At 42.1% G+C, this 18,904-nt stretch overlaps 1 long non-coding RNA gene across 1 annotated transcript in view; it reads left to right on the forward strand.

The window, feature by feature from the left end:
• The window catches only part of LOC122700633, a 31,808-nt gene that overhangs the window by 9,229 nt on the left and 3,675 nt on the right, over positions 1-18,904 (forward strand). Inside the window, exon 2 of the long non-coding RNA XR_006342841.1 lies at positions 18,210-18,318. This is a non-coding gene — a long non-coding RNA (uncharacterized LOC122700633). The remainder of the gene's footprint in view (positions 1-18,209; positions 18,319-18,904) is intronic.

Raw genomic sequence — 18,904 nt, forward strand, 5'->3', positions numbered from 1 at the left:
CACACAGCCCAACTTGTCCATCTCCCAGCAGTGAACCCATTCATGGCCATTGTCAACACCAAGGCAACTTTCAACTTCCATGAGATTCATGGGTCTCAGTACTTTATATCTGCTCCATCTAGTTCCAAGAGTTTCTTCTGCACAAAGCATACATATGTTGCAGAGGAACCTCTCACCACCATGCATTTCTCTGTCTCTCTCAGTTTCCTCTCCTTCTCTCTCCTACAGCCCCCAGGGAGATGATGAGCAAAAAGGCCCAGCCTGCCACTGAGGACTTCTCCCCTTCTCTAGACACGCTGGGCCCGGCATATGACTCCTGTCTTCTTCTTGAGAACTTTTTTCTACCTTTCGCTTTTCAGTCCACGTGTTGCCTCTTGGTCCTGCCCCCCGTTCAGTATCAATAAGCATCCACCAACATTAGATAACTCTTAGGTTTAGGCCTGTTCATCCTATGCGTCTGGGAAAGATGAAATCGCCCTCAGCCAGTGAGAGGGTATGAAAGGAGAGACAGTCCCCAGGAAGCTCACACAGATTGAACCCCAGGGACCCACATTTGTGATCAAGGTGGTTGAGCACTATGACCTATGCCTAGAGTTATGGAAGCCACAGTGAGCTCTTTGCTCTGTGGAACAGAAAAGTCAAATCTCAGCCAAACACTCATCTGTGCTTTTAAGGACATACGAAACCATGTTTGAGAAACATGTAAGTTGGCTTTTCTTGGGGTTCCCTCTGTAGTCTGTTTCTTTGAGCTGGTGGATTGTCCTCAATTGTGGGCAGGCATGTACATTAGGAGCCAAAATGTTTACAGAGGAATGCTACACCTGCTGCCTGACATTCGGGTATTTATAGCTAGGGATTTCTTTTGAACCAACAAAGCAGGATAGTTGCCCTTATAGCATTCACTAGAGAGATCAGCCTTGATATAATTGCTATTCAGGTCCTATTAATAGAGATGAGGGCAGTTTCATATCTGGACAACTTAAAGAACATTAAGTTCTCCTTTACAGGAAGTTAGATCACCAGACAGAAATGTGTTAGAAGTATTTTTATTGTTATTCAATTGCTCAGTTGTGTCCAATTCTTTGCAACCCCATGGACTGCAGCAGGCCAGGCTTCCCTGTCCTTCACCATCTCCCAGAGCTTGCTCAAACTCATGTCCTTTGAGTTGGTGATGTCATCCAACCATCTCATCCTCTGTCGTCCCCTTCTCCTCCTGCCTTCAGTCTTTCCCAGCATCAGGATCTTTTCCAATGAGTCAGCTCTTCGCATCAGGTGGCCAAAGTATTGGAGCTTCAGCATCAGTCCTTCCAATGAATATTCAGGGTTAATTTCCTTTAGGATGGACTGGTTTGATCTTCTTTGCAGTCCAAAGGACTCTCAAGAGTCTTCTCCAATACCACAGTTCAAAAGCATCAAAGTATTTTAGATCCACTTAGATGTACTGGAATTATTTTCTATACCCTTGGCTTTTATTAAGGTTCAGTTTATTAATAGGTTATGGCATCATCTCTAAATCTTCTGCAGGACCACTGTTGACTACATTGCTCCTTTGATAACTTACATGAACACAGAGATATACATATATGGAGGGAGCTAATACAGAAAGATAAGCATATAAAATAGAGATAGAGGAAGAAAGAGGGACAGCACCAAGATATTAACAGTGGTTAATGTAAGATTATGGAATATCCTTTAAACTTTGCTCTACTTTTCAAACATTCAACAATAAAACTATATATGATTTTCATAATAAGAAAATAATTTTTAAAAATAACTAGGTGACTTTGGACATGTTTTAACTACAGATTAAGGGAATTTCATATTAATTCTATACTGTAGATAATAAAGCTCTTCCTTACAGGGGTAAAGATCAGGAATTCTGAAACTACTGTTCTTAAAACCTGGGACTGAACAAGTAAGTAAGTAGTGGCAGATGATGAGATCCAGTTCACTCACTTTTGCAGTTGAAAGTTCCAGATAAGCCTTCTCTTTAGAAGGTTAGAGTGGACCCTGTGGAATGGATCAGAATTGGATATATCAGTATAAACTCATGTTAAGCTTAATATAGAAACAGTAATAATTATAGACGTGTATATAAACATGTATTAGTATACACACACATATTTCCTAGCCCTGTCCTGGAAGTTATGATACGCCAGTAGCAATGGTCACACCCAACCCCCAGATCTTGGTTTCTAATACAGTTTTCCAATAAAAGGGATCAGGACTCCTTGAAGAAATGGCTAATGCTAGTGCTGCAACAGGGAATGGAGAAGATGAGACTGAAGCATCTTGTAGTGGCAGAAAGTAAGGGAGTGTTCAAAAGTGAAACCATGGGGGTATGTCAACGAGACACCTGAGCTGAACTGAAAGAGGCCCCAGTGGCCAAAGCTGTGACGATTTGAGCAACAAAAGAAACAGTGTAATATTAGATGAAACCCAAAGTACAGAGTAAGTATCTATGAGTCCACACTGATAAAAATAAATGGTTGAATAAATAAGTAGGGAAAAGAGACAAAATCCCATACAGGAGAGCTCCAGCTTCCTCATGTAGATACTCCGTCCTCAAGGAGGTGGGATGTAACTCTCCACCCCTTGAGTATGGACTGTGTCTAGTGGCTTGCTTCCAAAGAGTATAGAGAAGTGTAGAAAAGTAACTTTATAGTGGAGGAACCTGACAGACACCATGACAGCTAAGTGATCGAGATCAACACATGGTTTAGTCGCTAAGTCATGCCCAACTCTTGTGACCTCATGGACTGTAGCCCACCAGGCTCCTCTGTCCATGGGATTTCCCAACAAGAATACTGGAGTGGGTTGCCATTTCCTTCTCCAGGGGATCTTCCCGACCCTGGGATTGAACCGGTCTCCTGCATTGCAGGTGGATTCTTTATCTACTGAGCCACCAGGGAAAATAAGTCATGTTGATAGTGAGTATTTGTTAGAAGAATGACCCTTCACTTCTATGGAACCTACTCTCCAAATTCATAATCCCAGACAAAAGGAAAAAAAAAAACATCATCAGACAAATCCAAAGTGAGGGATATTCCTTAAATACCTAAGCGTTATTCCTCTGAAGTGTCAAGTTCATCAGAACACAAGGGAAGTCTGAGAAGCTTTTATAGTACAGGAGCCTAATGAGACATTTTGACTAAATCTAACGTGATATCTTAGATGGGATTCTGGAGGAGAAAAAGGATATCAGGGGAAAACAAAGGAAATTAGAATGAAGTATGGAGTTTAGTTAATCGTAACGTGTTCATTGGGTATGAGAAATGTACTGTGTACACGCAGTGCTAACAATAGGGAAACTGGATGCTGGCTGTATGGGAATTCGGTGTATTGTCTCTGCAGCCTTTTCATGCTTCTGAAATAATTTAATATAAAAATATTTTTAATAGGAATAGATTTTCATACAAATATATATTTGAATCAGAATTCCTATGGAGACGTAAAGAGCAGAGTAAAGCAAACCGCAAAGTGAACATCAGTTCCCTTTGCCTAAGGTCGTCGTATTTTGGCAAGACAGCACAATGGATGAAACATAAGTGCTTTAGCTGCACATGGCGGTGTTCAATTCCCAGCTCGGCCATTTACCGACTGTATAACCTTGAGCAAGTTACATAATCACTCTGAACCTCAGTTCCCTTATCTGTTACCTGTGGAGGATAAAACTGAATACCTGCTTCCTAGGATTATCCTGATAACTGAATGAGGTGGTGCATAAAAGCACTTGGCTTAGTGTCTTCCGTCTTATAATCATGCAGTACCGTCTGTCATCATTATTGATTGAAAAATTTTAAGCCATAGAGTATCCCCTTGACAGGGACAAACCAGTTTTGGCTGGATCCCAAGTCAGAAGCAGCCTCTTGCCTAGCTGTGTAATGTTATAGATCTGTCCCCATTCATCCAGCGTTCCAGACATTCCCTGGACCACAGAAGGATCCAGAGGCCAGCAGTACTCTAGGAAAGTGCTCCTCCAGACCCGCACATCTGACTGAGCTAGCAGGCAGAACTCACCCCGATGTGTTCATCCCCGATAATGGTACTTTTTTCCATTTCCACAGGAAATATAAACTTGATGGAGATACTTCTTTCATTTGTGTGTGTGCTAACAGAATGGCTGGTTATCTGAAATGACTCTAGCATTTGCTAGGCAACCAGGAAACAAGTTTGGGCCGATGTGTTCATGGTAATGGATACATTAAACACTAAGTCCCCATCCTGTGGTAGGGACAGGTTCATTATGATTCCTCAGGCCTGGAGGCAACACAGGAAACAGCCACGCAATAAACTATTCTGGCTGGGAAGTGGCTTTCTGGAAATTGAGTTCTAGAAACCTGGCTCCTTCCCTCTAACTTACATTCTTCTTCCACTCGCAAACACTGTTTTTTATTGAGTTAATTTTCTAGGTAGAAATTTTAGCGGTCCAGTTCTCTCAACAGCAAATAATGGCTTGCTTCAGATTCTTAACAAATCCAGATTAACTCTTCAATGTGTTGTTTCTGTCTGGAATTTACCAAGACAAAGTAGTTCATAGGAATCAACTTTTATTTAAAAGAGTTATTATATTCTTGAGATACAGAAGTTTTCAAATGATTTTCTTATCCTTTCTATATGTCTTATTCTATCACTCCAAAAAATAGTCATCTAAATTTTCCTTAGGCCTGGCGCTCATTTCCTCTCTCAGCGTGTCTTTCCCCCATTAAACACTGTTTCTTGAAGCACATCCAGAAGGTCTTTACACTGGCTGATACACTGAGCAAATCATATTTCTTCACCACAGAGAAAAAGAAACCACAATTGGTCATCAACGTGACTCACTCAGGCTTCCACCACCACACCCAAACCACACAACACTGCAGATTCTTTGGTTAGGTTTAGTCAAGAAATTAAAGCTGTCGTGCAGGGCAAGCTTTTGTGTAGCCTTGTATGCTTAATGTCACCTCTCTCTAGAGTTTATAATAGTCTTGTTCTTTCTTATTGCAGATCACTTTACATAACATAGTTAATGAGGATTTTTATTACCCGCCCCCCGACATTTCTGTTGTTTCAAGAAGAGCAAGGAGATCTAACCTGTCCATCCTAAAGGAAATCAGTCCTGGATATTCACTGGAAGGACTGTTGCTGAAGCTGAAACTCCAATACTTCAGCCAACTGATACAAAGAGCTGACTCATTTGAAAAGACCCTGAAGCTGGGAAAGATTGAGGGCAGGAGGAGAAGGGGACAACAGAGGATGAGATGGTTGGATGGCATCACCGACTTGATGGACATGAGTTTGAGTAAACTCTGGGAGTTGGTGATGGACAGGGAGGTCTGGCGTGCTGCAGTCCATGGGGTCTCAAAGAGCTGGACACGACTGAGCAATTGAACTGAACCAATTGTCACATGTGGACAATGACCCCATTCTAAGAGGTTTTCCATTGGCCTGTAAGCTCATCACTGGTCCAGGTTTCCTTTTGTTGAGAGAATGTATATCTTTGGTTATAATACTCGAAGTCATTTTAGGCATTCACATAAACTTGATTTTTTTTAACCCAATACATGAAAGATCCCCCACTTTCTGGAGCGGAGAGTTGACAGCATGCACCAGGAACCCTTTGTGGCATCCTTCCAGCCAGATCCAGTTCCTCCTTCTCTGGGGTGGGATCCCAGAGCCCATTAGGATTTCATCACTCTACCCCATTCCTTCCAACTCACAGTTGATGGGACCAGGGATGAACCTGATTTACACTGACCCAAATGCTCCCCTCATTGGGAGGTAGGGACAGGATGAAGAAATGAAGGAGACAAAGAAAAACTAAGTAGCAAAAATTATGACATGAAGCGTATGTACCTGAGATTTATTGTGGGAACTGATAGTTCTGCAAGCCAGCCTGCAGAGAAAGGGCATGGCAGGTCCGCCAGGGGAGCAGAGCAGAACCTTGGCAACAGAGGAGGCAAGTGTCCTTGCAGCCTCCAAGCTATGCACTCCAGTCCCAAAGCAGGCCTTGTTGTTTTAGTTCTGCATGCATGCATTAGTTGCTCAGTCGTGTCCAACTCTTTGCCTGACTTTCACCCGCCAGGCTCCTCTATCCATTTTTCAGGATTTTTCAGGCAAGAATACTGCAGTGGGTTGCCATTTCTTCCTCCAGAGTCTTTAGTTCTGGAGGCCCTTAAGTCCTCAATTGTGTCCAACTCTTTGCGATCCTGTGGACTGTAGCCCACCAGGCTCCTCTATCCATGGGATTCTCCAGGCAAGAATACTGGAGTGGGTTGCCATTCCCTTCTCCACGGGATCTTCCTGACCCAGGGATTGAACCCAGGTCTCCTGCATCACAGGCAGATTCTTTACCATCTGATCCACCAGGGAAGTCCTCTTTAGTTCTGGGGCCCTTAAATCCATGGAATAAAACTGCCCTTCATCTTGTTGAGTAAAGTTGTCTTTTTTCTGTTACTTAACAACGAAGGTCTTAACAAATTCAGAGCATCACTTGAAAAATCCCTCCTCTCACTCCTGCATATCACACTCACAATTCTCTTTCTGGGCTGCCATTCAAACCCATTCCTGAGCCCTCCTAAGAAGAGTTGTCCCAAGCCCTCCCTCTGCCTGGGTCCCTGCTCCTCCCTGCGGTCCTCACCCTTCTCCGCAGGAAGTCAGCTGCCTCCTGCTGGGAGGTCTCCTCCCTGGACCAGGAGTCATGCTGCTTCCCCTTCCCTGCAGTTTTCCATGTTGCTGTTCTGCCTGGAGAGTCCCACTCCTGTGATTGCCTAAATCCTGCATGTCCTTCAGGGCCCAGCAGAAGCCCACCCGCCATGAGATCCGACCAGTCACTGCCCCACATTTTGTCCTTTTCTGACCTTGAAGACTCTGCCACGTATTTATTATCACTGTAAAGCATTCAGGATCATGTGTTAGATGAAGAATGCATTTCACCATGTAAATTATGGTGTTATAAAGAGAAACCTATGTGTCAGCAAATTAACTGTGTGATGAGATGTGAGGGTAGTTTTCACTATATTTTCCCAGTTTATGCTTTCTTAGTTATTTCTACATTAAACACATAAGGTACAATAAAAATAATAAAATGAACTTTTTTTCTTTGACTTTTAAGGACTTCCATAATTCACATTGTCTCAAAATGTAGAACAAACCTACATGGTCTTGAATTGTTTTCCTTTCATTTATTCAGGATAGCTTTCACTTCCAAGTGCATTGTAGCATTCAGATCATACATCCTTGTTTTTTCTTAATCTTCATCTTTCTCTTCTGCTCATTTTGATATGATCCATTGATTGATTAGCTTGTTCTTGATAATATCTGAGTGAAATCATGTAAAAGTTTATACTATGTATGAGTGTGTGTGCTCCCTCTGAAGGATGAGATAATCAGGCTTTCATTGTTGGGATCCCTGTGACCATCATTTCTGTCACCAACATTTTTGGGGGAAGACTTCAAGTAGCACTTACCTTTTGCATTGCATTGTTCTAATACAGACAAGATGATCACATATCCAAATACATATGTCAAGTGTGAATTTTAAAAAATAAACAAATGGTATACAAGTCATTCCTTGAGTGGGTTTGGCCAAATGCTCTATGTCAGGAGGCTCTAAGACATAGGGTGTTTAAGCAGAGGTGTCACAGAGGAGTCACCTAAACATATGTCTTCCTCTCTGTGTATGGCAATGAGCTGATTGTATCTGTAGCTAAATGTATAATTAAGTACTGTGGATTACTCAGTGGCCTTTTCTGCTTTTTCCCCCTTCCTTAGGGTTTTAATTGAACACTATTTAGTGCTTCAGCTAAAATAATATAAATCACTTGTCTTTCCTTAAAAAGATCCCTGTGACCCACTTGCTTTGATTATCAAAAAAGCAAAGGCAAATATTATGGCCAGAGTTGGAATAGACCCTAAGGTTGTCTAGACCTTGCATTACCTGAATGGTGTCTTCTTAGGACCATCCTTGACCGTGGTCATCTGGTCTCTGCCCAGATGACTACTGTAGGTAGGATTCTGCACTGGCCAGGGCTTTGGACTCAGTTAAATATAGGTCTGAGTCACAACTCTGGTGCTTAGCTATGAGCTCTTAGGCAATTTACTGAATCTCTCTGAGACTCAGTACCTTTATCTGTAAAACAAGCCTACTATTCCATATCTTACAGGGCTATTATTTTTTAAAACAGGTTACAGGGAACTTCTGACCAAATACACAGATTGAGCATGTCTCTTGATTCCTTCTCTCTTCTGAAGCTCCACTAAAAGGAGAATAAAGAAATTTAAAACAAATAGGAAAATTATAAGCCCACAAAGGTAGAGAGAATAGAACAGGAGACAATTACAGACATGCCTGGAAAATGGGCAGTGAGAATGGAATATGGAAACTGACTTAGAGGTTGGAGGAAGTGGCAGCTCAACCACCAGAAGCGACTGCCAGAAGTGAGCCAGGCTGAATGCCAGGGTGAAGTTTGGAATTTAGAGGTGGGGCATGGGCTGAATGCAGGGAAATGGCTGAGTATCTCCAGACTGAGGATAGCCCCTCAGGCCCTTTCTTCCATCCCACACAGCAAGATAACTACCCCTTTCCAACCTCAGATAATATGAGAGACTCACCAAGAAAAGAACCAGACCAGGGAGAAGATAAGGAAATTAGAGGATCAAATTCAGACGTGCAATAGAGGGGAGGATATAATCAAATAGTGACATTAAAAAAAAATAATAAAACAGAGAAACTGACCAATAGTCATTTACATACACACAAGAATCAGGTAGATGGGGAATAGGTAAATGAATAGGTACATGGAAAAAATATCTTAGGTTGATGGGTGGAGAAAGTAGAGGAGAGAACTTTGCAAATAAATTAACTTTGCAAATGAAGTTTTTGAGGAAGAAGCCTGTTGAAGGAGGATTGTCTGATTATTACCTTTGAATGTCTTTCTACATGCTAAGGAGAAATACTAACACATTTGCTTCAGGAAGCAGCAGTTTATTAGGATAGGATAGACTGCAATGCAGTAACCACCAAATTGGAAACTTCAGTGGCTGGTCAAATAGAATATTTCTTTCTTATGCAAAGTTTACTGCAGGTCCATTGGCTCCCCAAGGCAGCTGACTTTCAAGCTTTCCGTGCTGTCTTTTACCTATAATGTCATCATTTCAACCTAAGACCTAGGCAGGGGAATGCAGAAGTGTAGAAAGCTCATAACCACTCTTTTTTTTTAAACACTGAAGTATAGTAGTTGATTTACAATGCTGTGTTGGTTTCTGATGTACAACAAAGTAATTTTGTCATTCATATGTGTGTATGTGTATATATATATTCTTTTTCATTATGGTTTATTACAGGATGTTGAATATAATTCTGTCTGCTATATAGTAGGTCCTGGTGGTTTATTTGTTTTGCATATAGCAGTGTGTATATGTTAATCCCCAACTCTTAATTTATTCTTCTCCCACCCCCTTGTCTCCTTTGGTAAATTTAAGTTTGTTTTTTTAGGTCTGTGAGTCTGCTTTTGTTTCATAAGTAAGTTCATTTGTGTCATATTTTAGACTCCACATATAAGTAATATCGTATGATATTTGTCTTTCTCTTTCTGACTTAGTTCATTTGGTGTGATAATCTCTAGTTCCACCCATGTTCCTGTAAATGGCATTATTTCATTCTTTTTTTTTTTTTTTTTTGGCTGAGTAATAGTCCATTGTGTATATGTACCACGTCTTCTTTATCCATCTTAGGTTGACGGATATTTAGGTGGCTTCCATGTCTTACCTACCGCCAATAAATAGTGCTGCTATTTACCTCAAGGTGTATGTATCTTTTCAACTTTTAGTTTTCCCCGGATATATGCATGGGAGAGAATGGCTGGATCATGTGGTAGATCTAGGGCTTCCCAGGTAGCACTAGTGGTAAAGAACCTACCTGCCAATTCAGGAGATGTGATAGACGTGGGTTTGATCCCTGGGTCAGGATAATCCCCTGGAGGAGGGCATGGCAAGCCACTCCAGTATTCTTGCCTGGAGGATCCCATAGACAGAGGATCCTGGTGGGCTACAGTCCATGGGGTCACAAAGAGTTGGACATGACTGAATGACCTGGCACGCACCTGGTAGATTTATTTCTAATTTTTTAAGGAGCCTTCCTACTGTTCTCCATAGTGGCTGCACCAGCTTACATTCCCACCAACAGTGTAGGAGGTATAATCACTCTTTTATGTTCCAACCTGAAATAACCCACATGATCACTGCACTTCTAGGCAAGTAGTCAGATCTACCCACAAAGCCAGCATAATTACAAGGGAGTCTGGGAAATGAGGGGGTTCACGTGGATATTTGGTGAGCGTTAAATGTCTCTACCACAGCCTGAAAGTGTGGATATAGTGCCTGGCTCTGCCGTGTATGGTGTAATTTACTTAACCTCGCTATAGCTCAGTTTCTACAACTATAAGATATAATGATGTCTAATTTATGGTATTGTTTGTTATAAGGATTATATAAGAATATTCAAGTAAAGCATCTAGAGCAGTGGCTGTCACAAAGTTCTCAGTGATTATTATTGATAGCTATCATATTCTCATCCGTAGTAACTACCTTGCTATGTTCACCAGAGTTTGGCTGATCTTCATTGCCTCTAATAATCTGAAGTTTCGGCACAATGCTAAGGAAACACATTACACATGCACAGCATTTTATGGTTTAAATACCCATAATAAATCTGTAAAGCATGCATGATGAATGTAATTCCCATGTAATTAATTAAGAAAGATAAGAAACTGCTCAGGTGGGTCAAGGTCCCACTGCTAGCTCTGGGAGGAAGACTAGAACCCATTTCTCATGAGTCTTTGGTCCCACATTGTCTTATCAAGGTAGAAACCAAGATGGCAAAGGTTGCTGTCTTATCAAGGTGGAAACCAAGATGGCAAAGGTTGCTGAATCTGGGCCACAGAGCAAGTCAATGGAGGAGAAAGAGTTAGAAATCTGGTCCCTTGACGTCCAGTATTTAAGAGAAAGTGGTCATCAGTGGATCCTGGGAGAAGCAGCGTTCCCAGTCTCAGGCACCAGTGATGCTTCATGGCAGCAGAACTTTAACCATGCCTATTGAAACAAAATGTCTAGATGTGAGACAGCCACATCTAGTCAGGAACACACACTAACAGAAATACAATAACGGACTCTCCTCATCAGAAACCAGGGGTGCAGTGGGAATCACAGCTCATGGATATGGCAGGAATTTTTTTTAATTAATTAATTTTTTATTGAATAATTGCTTTACAGAATTTTGCTGTTTTATGTCAAACCTCAACATGAATCAGCCATAGGTATACATATATCCCAAATCAAGCAGCTGGACCTTCTTTCAGCTTAAATCCTTTTCACAATTGAACAACCAGTCCATGCTAAAGGAAATCAGTCCTGAATATTCATTGGAAGGGCTGATGCTGAGACTGAAACTCCAATACTTTGGCCACCTGATGTGAAGAACTGACTCATTTGAAAAGACCCTAATGCTGGGAAAGATTGAAGGCAGGAGGAGAAGGGGACGGCAGAGGATGAGATGGTTGGACGGCATTACCAACTCAACGGGCACGAGTTTGAGTAAACTCCGGGAGTTGGTGAGGGACAGGGAGGCCTGGTATGCTGCAGTTCATGGGGTCGCAGAGAGTCGGACACGACTGAGTGACTGAACTGAAATTGTATGAAATGGTCATCTCAAACATTTTGAATGTGAGCAATTTTACAGCCTCATAATTGGGGTAGAGAGGTTTCCTGCCCTGTGATACCTCTTTCGTGCAGCGTAGTCATACCCACACAAAGCCACAAACACCTCCTGTAACAAAATGTGACTTGTGCATCTCCCTTGTGCTGACACTTTTCTGGGCCCTGAGGAAAGACCAGTGAGCAAGACAGACAAAGTTGCCATTAGTCAGACTTGGCTTAACAGGTCAGCTTTACTGTGTGTGATTCCCAGAGTCAGAGCTTCAGAATGGGCCTAACCTATCATGATTCCTGGCTCCGTGTGACCATAAACCAGTGTTTATATATCTCTCTATAGAGACACTATATATGTGTATATACATATATAATACACTATATATATGATATATGCATACCATATATTATATATACTATATATAATACTATATATTATACTACTATATATAATGTATAATACTGTATATTATATATACTATATATGTATATAAATATGTATATTTATCACATCCAATCTATGGTGATTCCTGGTTCTGTGTGATCATGAAAAAGCATTTATATATCTCTATATATAGACACTATATATGTGTATTTATATATTATATACACTATATATATGATATATTATATATATCAGTCATGTCCGACTCTTTGTGACCCCACGGACTGTATACAGTTCATGGTATCTCCAGGCCAGAATATTGGAGCGGATAAGCAGTTCCCTTCTCCAGGGAATCTTCCCAACCCAGGGGTCAAACCCAGGTCTCCCACATTGCAGGCGGATTCATTACCAGCTGAGCTATCAGGGAAGCCCATACATTTTTATGTGTTTGTATATATATATATATATTTGTTTATTTATCACATCCAATCTCTGGTGATTCCTGGCTCTGTGTGATCATGAAGACGTGTGTATATAGAAGTTCACAGTACAGATGTTCTGAATAAAACACTCCATAAATCATAACCATTACATTTATGAGCATTTGTTGAAAGAACCCTTTCTTTAAAGATGTTGCCATTTAAAGGAGAGCAATATCCCCAAATGCTAATTTAAGTGCTGAAATTTCAGCCCAGAGAGAGAGAGAATCGGGCGGGTTTGTGAGCACAGGGGTGTCGCTGAGTGGCCCTGTTCTGAGAGGGTGAGACCAGTGAGGAAGTGCGCTGCAGACAGGTTGCGAAAGGCAGTGTTGAAAGAGTGGGAGAGGAAGACTTGAGCAAGGAGATCCAAAGCCTCATAAAGACAACCTGAAAGGCGGGCTCAACCACACAGAGAGAAGGGACGTCACAACCCTTCTTCCTAAGAATGTTGTGGAAGCACAGCCTGAGTAAAGGTGGTTAACTCTTTCTAGCCTAAATGCTCAAATCAGAGCTCAGATTTGCAAGAGGCATTTCCTGGTACAAGAAGAAACTGGGCAAGGTCTGAATCATTTTTGAGCTGGGTCTTTACTGTGTCCAGCCTTCTTCCTCCTGAGTGTATTTGTTGGCTAAGGCTGCCGTTAACAACAGCTAGGCTGGCTTAGAACAACCGAAATGCATTCTGTCTTAGTTCTGGAGGCTGAAGCCCAAAAGCAGCGTGTCGGCAGGGTCTCAGTCCTTTTGGAGATGCCTGTCTCAGGTCTCTCTCCGGATTCTGCTAGTTTCTCAGCTTGTAGCAGCATAACCCCAGTGTGCACACAGTGTCCTCCCTGGGTGCACATCGGCACCCCAATTTCATCTTTATATGACATCCATCATCCTGGGTTAGGGCCCAGCTAATGACCTTATTCTCCCTTTACTATTTCTGTAAAACCCTATCTCCAAATAAGGTCAAATTCTGTTGTATGGGGTTAAGATTCCAACATACCTTTTTTGGAGGGACACAGTTAAACTCATAACACAGAAAAAGGAAACAGACCTCATCATTAAAGTACTATTGGCTTGAATTGTACAAAGTGAAGTGAAGTCGCTCAGTCGTGTCTGACTCTCTGTGACTCCACAGACTGTAGCCTATCAAGCTCTTCCATCCATGGGATTTTCCAGGCAAGAGTTCTGGAGTGGACTGCCATTTCCTTCTCCAGAGGATCTTCCCAACCCCCTGATCGAACCTGGGTCTCCTGCATTGCAGACAAACGTTTTACCATCTGAGCCACCAGGGAAGCCCCAATAGTACAAAGTGATATCAAAATTCGTATCACGTAAAAATCCTGTAGAAGCGAAAGAGTTTTACAAAGCAATGAAACTTCTTTGCAAGCAGGCTGTTTTTACCACAGAACTATGCTGTGTTGGTTTGACTCACAAGCCATGCTTAAAGCAAGAGCTTCTGTTATCCATGCTTTTAGAGTCTGAACTGGATCTAATTAACAAGCAGTATTATGAAACCAAAAGGGTACTTTTGACCCTGCGGATACAGAGAACTGGGCTGTTAGCAGAGTACTGTTTTCTTTATCGTTCTCTGGGTGTCACTAGGCAGCAACAAACCACCCAGCCACCCTCCACCTAACCCCATTATAGACAGGACAGCTGTACCAGCGGGAAAGTCAGGTCACTTTACAGAGACGAAAATAACCCGAGTCTCGAAATTATTCCAGAAAGAGATGGCAGGACACAGGGCAAACATATATCCCCTGTCCTGCCGTCGTTTTTCTGGAATTCCTTTTCAATATTCAATAAACTTTCCAACTGCTTAGTTCATAGCTGGGTCTCAGTTAAACTTCACCCTCCCAATTGTAATCACCTTTGTGAGTTTTATAAAATAGTTCAAAAATTAAGAATAACGCTTTTATATTTAAAAATAATTTGAGTGTGAGCTGGACTTAATGACTTGCTTCCAAAGAATAGAGTATAAGAAGGGAGAGATTATAACTCTTCAGTGGAGAAACCCAGCAAACACCACCTTACTCAAGTGATGGAGATTACTGTCACTAGTGACACATGGATATCATTGTACCTTCAAGAGGACATGATGAGAAGCCACTTACCACTGTAGTGTTCTTCCCCCAGACCCGCAGCCCCAGCCTACTCACCAGGAAAACATCAGATAACCTCAAATTGAGGGACATTCTACAAAACACCTGACCAACACTCCTCAAAACTGTCAAAAGTCATGGAAGGACTGAAGAACTGTCACAGTCCACAGAGGAGTCTGAGAAGATCTGACAACAGTGTGATATCCTGGATTAGAACCTCAAACAGAAAGAGGACATTAATGAGATAACTGGTGAAGTAAAGTCTGGGCTTTGGTGAACAGTTATCATACTAACTAATGTTGGTTTCTTAGTTTTGATGAATGTGTCACGTAAGATGGTGATCTTAGGGCAACTGAAACTGGGGACTTTATACTACCCTTGCAGCTTTTCTCTAAGTCTAAAATTATTACAAAATAAAATTTTACTAGAAAAACGAATTCCTATTTTAACAAGAATTTTCTGAGAATAAACACCCCTAAAAATTTGAAATAAACTTTTATTTGTAATCACCATGTTTAAAGGTTTAAAGATAATCTTCCAGTAGCACACTAATTGCTTGAAGGAGCTAACCAACATACTACCTGAATCTTCCAGGTAACAAAAGCACTCCTATAGTGAGTATCTTTTCCAAAATCCTTAGAGGAGCAGCAAATGTAGGTGGGTAAACAGAAGTTTAAGTGGAAGGATCCTAAAGTGTTCTTTTGAAATTCATAGATACCCATCGTGATGAAGACAGATTTGTAAGGAAGTATTTAAAAAAAAAAAAAACAGCTTAATCGAAATATCATTCACATACTACACAATTAACTCTATATAACTATGCAATTCAGTGGTTTTTAGTATATTCATGAACATGTAAAGCACCAGTCAATTCTAGGATATTTTTTTTATCACCTCGAAAAGAAACCCCAAACCCTTTAGCTATCACCGTCCTGTCATAGGACTTCCCTGGTAGCTCAGCTGCTAAAGAATCCACCTGCAATGCAGGAGACCCTAATTCAATTCCTGGGTTGAGAAGATCCTCTGGAGAAGGGATAGACTACCCACTCCAGTATGCTGGCCTGGAGAATTCCATGGACTGTATACTCCATGGGGTCACAAAGAGTCTTTCACTTTCTCAAGTCCTGACAACTTTCTCACCCCACCAGCCAACCCAGAACAGCTGCTAATCAACCTTCTGTCTCTATAGATTTGCATTTCATATAGATTTCATATAGATTTGCATTTCTGAGCATTTCATATAAAAGGAATCATATAATATACGACCTTTGATGACTGGCTAGACGTATTATTTTTATAATCTCCAGATGTACTCTGAAGAACAGATAGTTAAGGTACCTTGGAAAATTCACTGTTATCATTACAGATATTGAATCACCCACCTTGAAATATAATCTCAATCCCCAGCCCACAAGAAGTACGTAGCCCATCCACATTGCACTCCCCAGGCCACTATCAGTGTTCGTATGTAGCAAAGAATAACCTTAGCCTAGTGGTTAGGCACACACACCAGGGCGTGAGACCTCCAGATTCAAATGCTCAGGCTTAGCAGCTCTGCAACCCAGGGCAAATTATTCAGCTTCTCTGGGCCTTGGTCTCCTCCTCTGTAACATGGGGGAAGTAACGGTCCCTACGTCATAAGGGTGAAACAAGCGAATATTACCGAGTGTGGAGAGCCATTCGATACAAATAGTACCACCAAGTGTTTAGACAGCTCTGCTGACCTCCTGATCTTATGTGATCAGAGACTGTTTCATTTATAAGTGTCTTTTTAAATTACCCAGTCTACTCCTTTCATCTTTTGAAGATGGAAGTTTAGCCTGGAAAGACTCAATGTGTTCTTACTCATTCCATAAATATTTTTTGAAGACATAGTCTGTGCCAGGGAGAGTCTCAAGTGTTGTGAATAAGATTGAAATGGTCCTTTTCATCACGGAGTCTAGTGGAGGATATGGATAAACAGGCAAGAGGTGAATCAGAGATCATTAATATTCACAATGATTTTACCTCCATTGGACCCTTTAGGAGGACCCTTTGTGTCATGGCAGAAGGAAACAAGGGGGATTAGAACAAGAGAACATCTGGCTAATTTCTGAAGTGTTTATGGAAGAAGTTTCTGAGCCGGGGGTTGGGGGAAGGTAGTTAAAGTAAGATACAGAGAGAAAGGATTTTAGAGATGTTTTGCTGAGTGTTCAGATTCTGTGCCCACTCAGGCACCTTCAACTGCAGTGAAGATTAAAATGCTTTTAGTTCCTTTTGGAGCACTGAGCCACTATTTCTTTAAATATAAGCCAAATTTAAGATTGAGCCGTGTCCTGGGCTTTCTATGGGCTCAGACTATTACAGTGTAATGCGGTGCTGGGGAAGGTTAGAGCCTTGGGGATGGGAAGGCAGGAGTATTTCAGAAGGAAAGTGAGTGAAGGCCGGGACTGGGAAGAGCAGGTGTCCTCCAGGACCTGAAGGCAGGAAGGCACGGCTGGAGCACCATGGCCTGAAGGCACAAGGTTGCAGATAGGGCTTCCCGGGTCAGGACCATCCTGCAGGTCCTGGGAGGCCATGCGAAGGGATCAAACATCCCCCTGTTGGCACCGTGGAACCACCAGGGACCGTAAACAAGAGGGATGACTCACACATTGAAAGTTAGTTGTTGGCCGGCGAGCATAGCGCACTAACTGTGCAAACTGAGCTCTTTTTAGGAACCCATACTCTCAGGAAGGAAAGTTGCAAACTTACATTTTGGGGAAACTAGCAAGGAAACTTTGGGGAATTAGCAAGGAAGGCAGAAGAAGCTGAAGGCTTAGGGCTTCCGGGCAAGCAGAAGGTGTCTTCTACCCACCTCCTCACCTGCTGCTGGACCTACAGAGCATTCTTTTTGTTTGTTTGCTTGTTTGAATACTATGAGACAAAGCTGGGGGAAAAAAGCTTATTTTCTCTTTATTTCTCCCCATTCTTAGCAATAACAGTTGTAAAATTGTTTCCATGTATCCAGATAGTAGGATTAACAGCATGGCTGCTCTGTGAAACAAGGTGTTCTTCACTTTTGCCTTCTTGAAGACAAACTCAACTGAAAAAGGAGGAAATTTTTAATTAAACTGGTTATGTTTTCAAGCCTAATGTTTTGTTATATAGCAGTTTGACAGCACGTATTTGCAACATTTATTCTCTCCTCCATTCTTTTTGCAAAGTTCTATGGTGTTACATAGCCTTGAGGGGTGTAGCAGATGCGATGAAACCCCTGAAACCTGCCCAGGGATGAAAGAGCCCTACCCAGGTTCCTACCCCAACTCCGTGGAGTGCCACCAGCTGGTAACCCTCATCAGCCCCCTTAGGGGTTCCCACCACTTAAGAGAGACACCCCTCCTTCCTTAAAGTCACATTCCCTCCCCCTTCAACTACATCTAAAGACTGCTTGATGCAGGCTTATTAAGGCTCAGCTCTCTCTTGCCAACCCTGGACATCTCTAAAGGGCATCGCATCTTCGTCATTCCCTGTGGGATTATGTGAGACTTCTGCCGGGTCTGCACTCCAGCTCAACTTCTTTCTTTGCCTATCTTTCCTTTCCTTAACCAGGTATTGAGCCCAAGAGGACTCCCTAATATCACCCTGGAAACTCAGCCTTCTGTGTTCCACCCAGACAAGAAGCAGAAAATTGTGTCCAGCTGAAGAGCAAGGCCTGAAGGTATATGCGGGTGTCTTACTCCCTTCAGTTCAGTTCAGTCGCTAAGTCGTGTCTGACTCTGCAACCCCATGGACTGCAGCACGCCAGGCCTAACTGTCCATCACCAACTCCCGGAGCTTGCTCAAGCTCATGTCCACTGAGTTGGTGATACCATCCAACCATCTCATCCTCTGTCAACCCCTTCTCCTGCCTCCAATCATTCCCAGCATCAGGATCTTTTCAAATGAGTCAGCTCTTCAAATCAGATGGCCAAAGTATTGGAGTATCGGATTCAGCATCACTTCCTAATGAACACCCAGGACTGATCTCCTGGTTGGAGTTCCTTGCAGTCCAAGGGACTCTCAACACCACAGTTCAAAAGCATCAATTCTTTGGTGTTCAGCTTTCTTTATAGTCCAACTCTCACATCCATACATGACTACTGGAAAAAACCATAGCCTTGACGAGACAGACCTTTGTTGGCAAAGTAATGTCTTACTCCCTGGAGGGACGTAAAGGCTAAGAAGTAAAACCTGAGGTCCCCTGTATAGGTGCGTGTATGACTCAAATTCTTGTTTGGTAGTGGTGAAAACTAAAAGCTATTTCA

Source organism: Cervus elaphus, chromosome 9 (genome assembly GCF_910594005.1).
Source record: "Cervus elaphus chromosome 9, mCerEla1.1, whole genome shotgun sequence".
In the NCBI taxonomy this organism is placed as follows: Eukaryota; Metazoa; Chordata; class Mammalia; order Artiodactyla; family Cervidae; genus Cervus; species Cervus elaphus.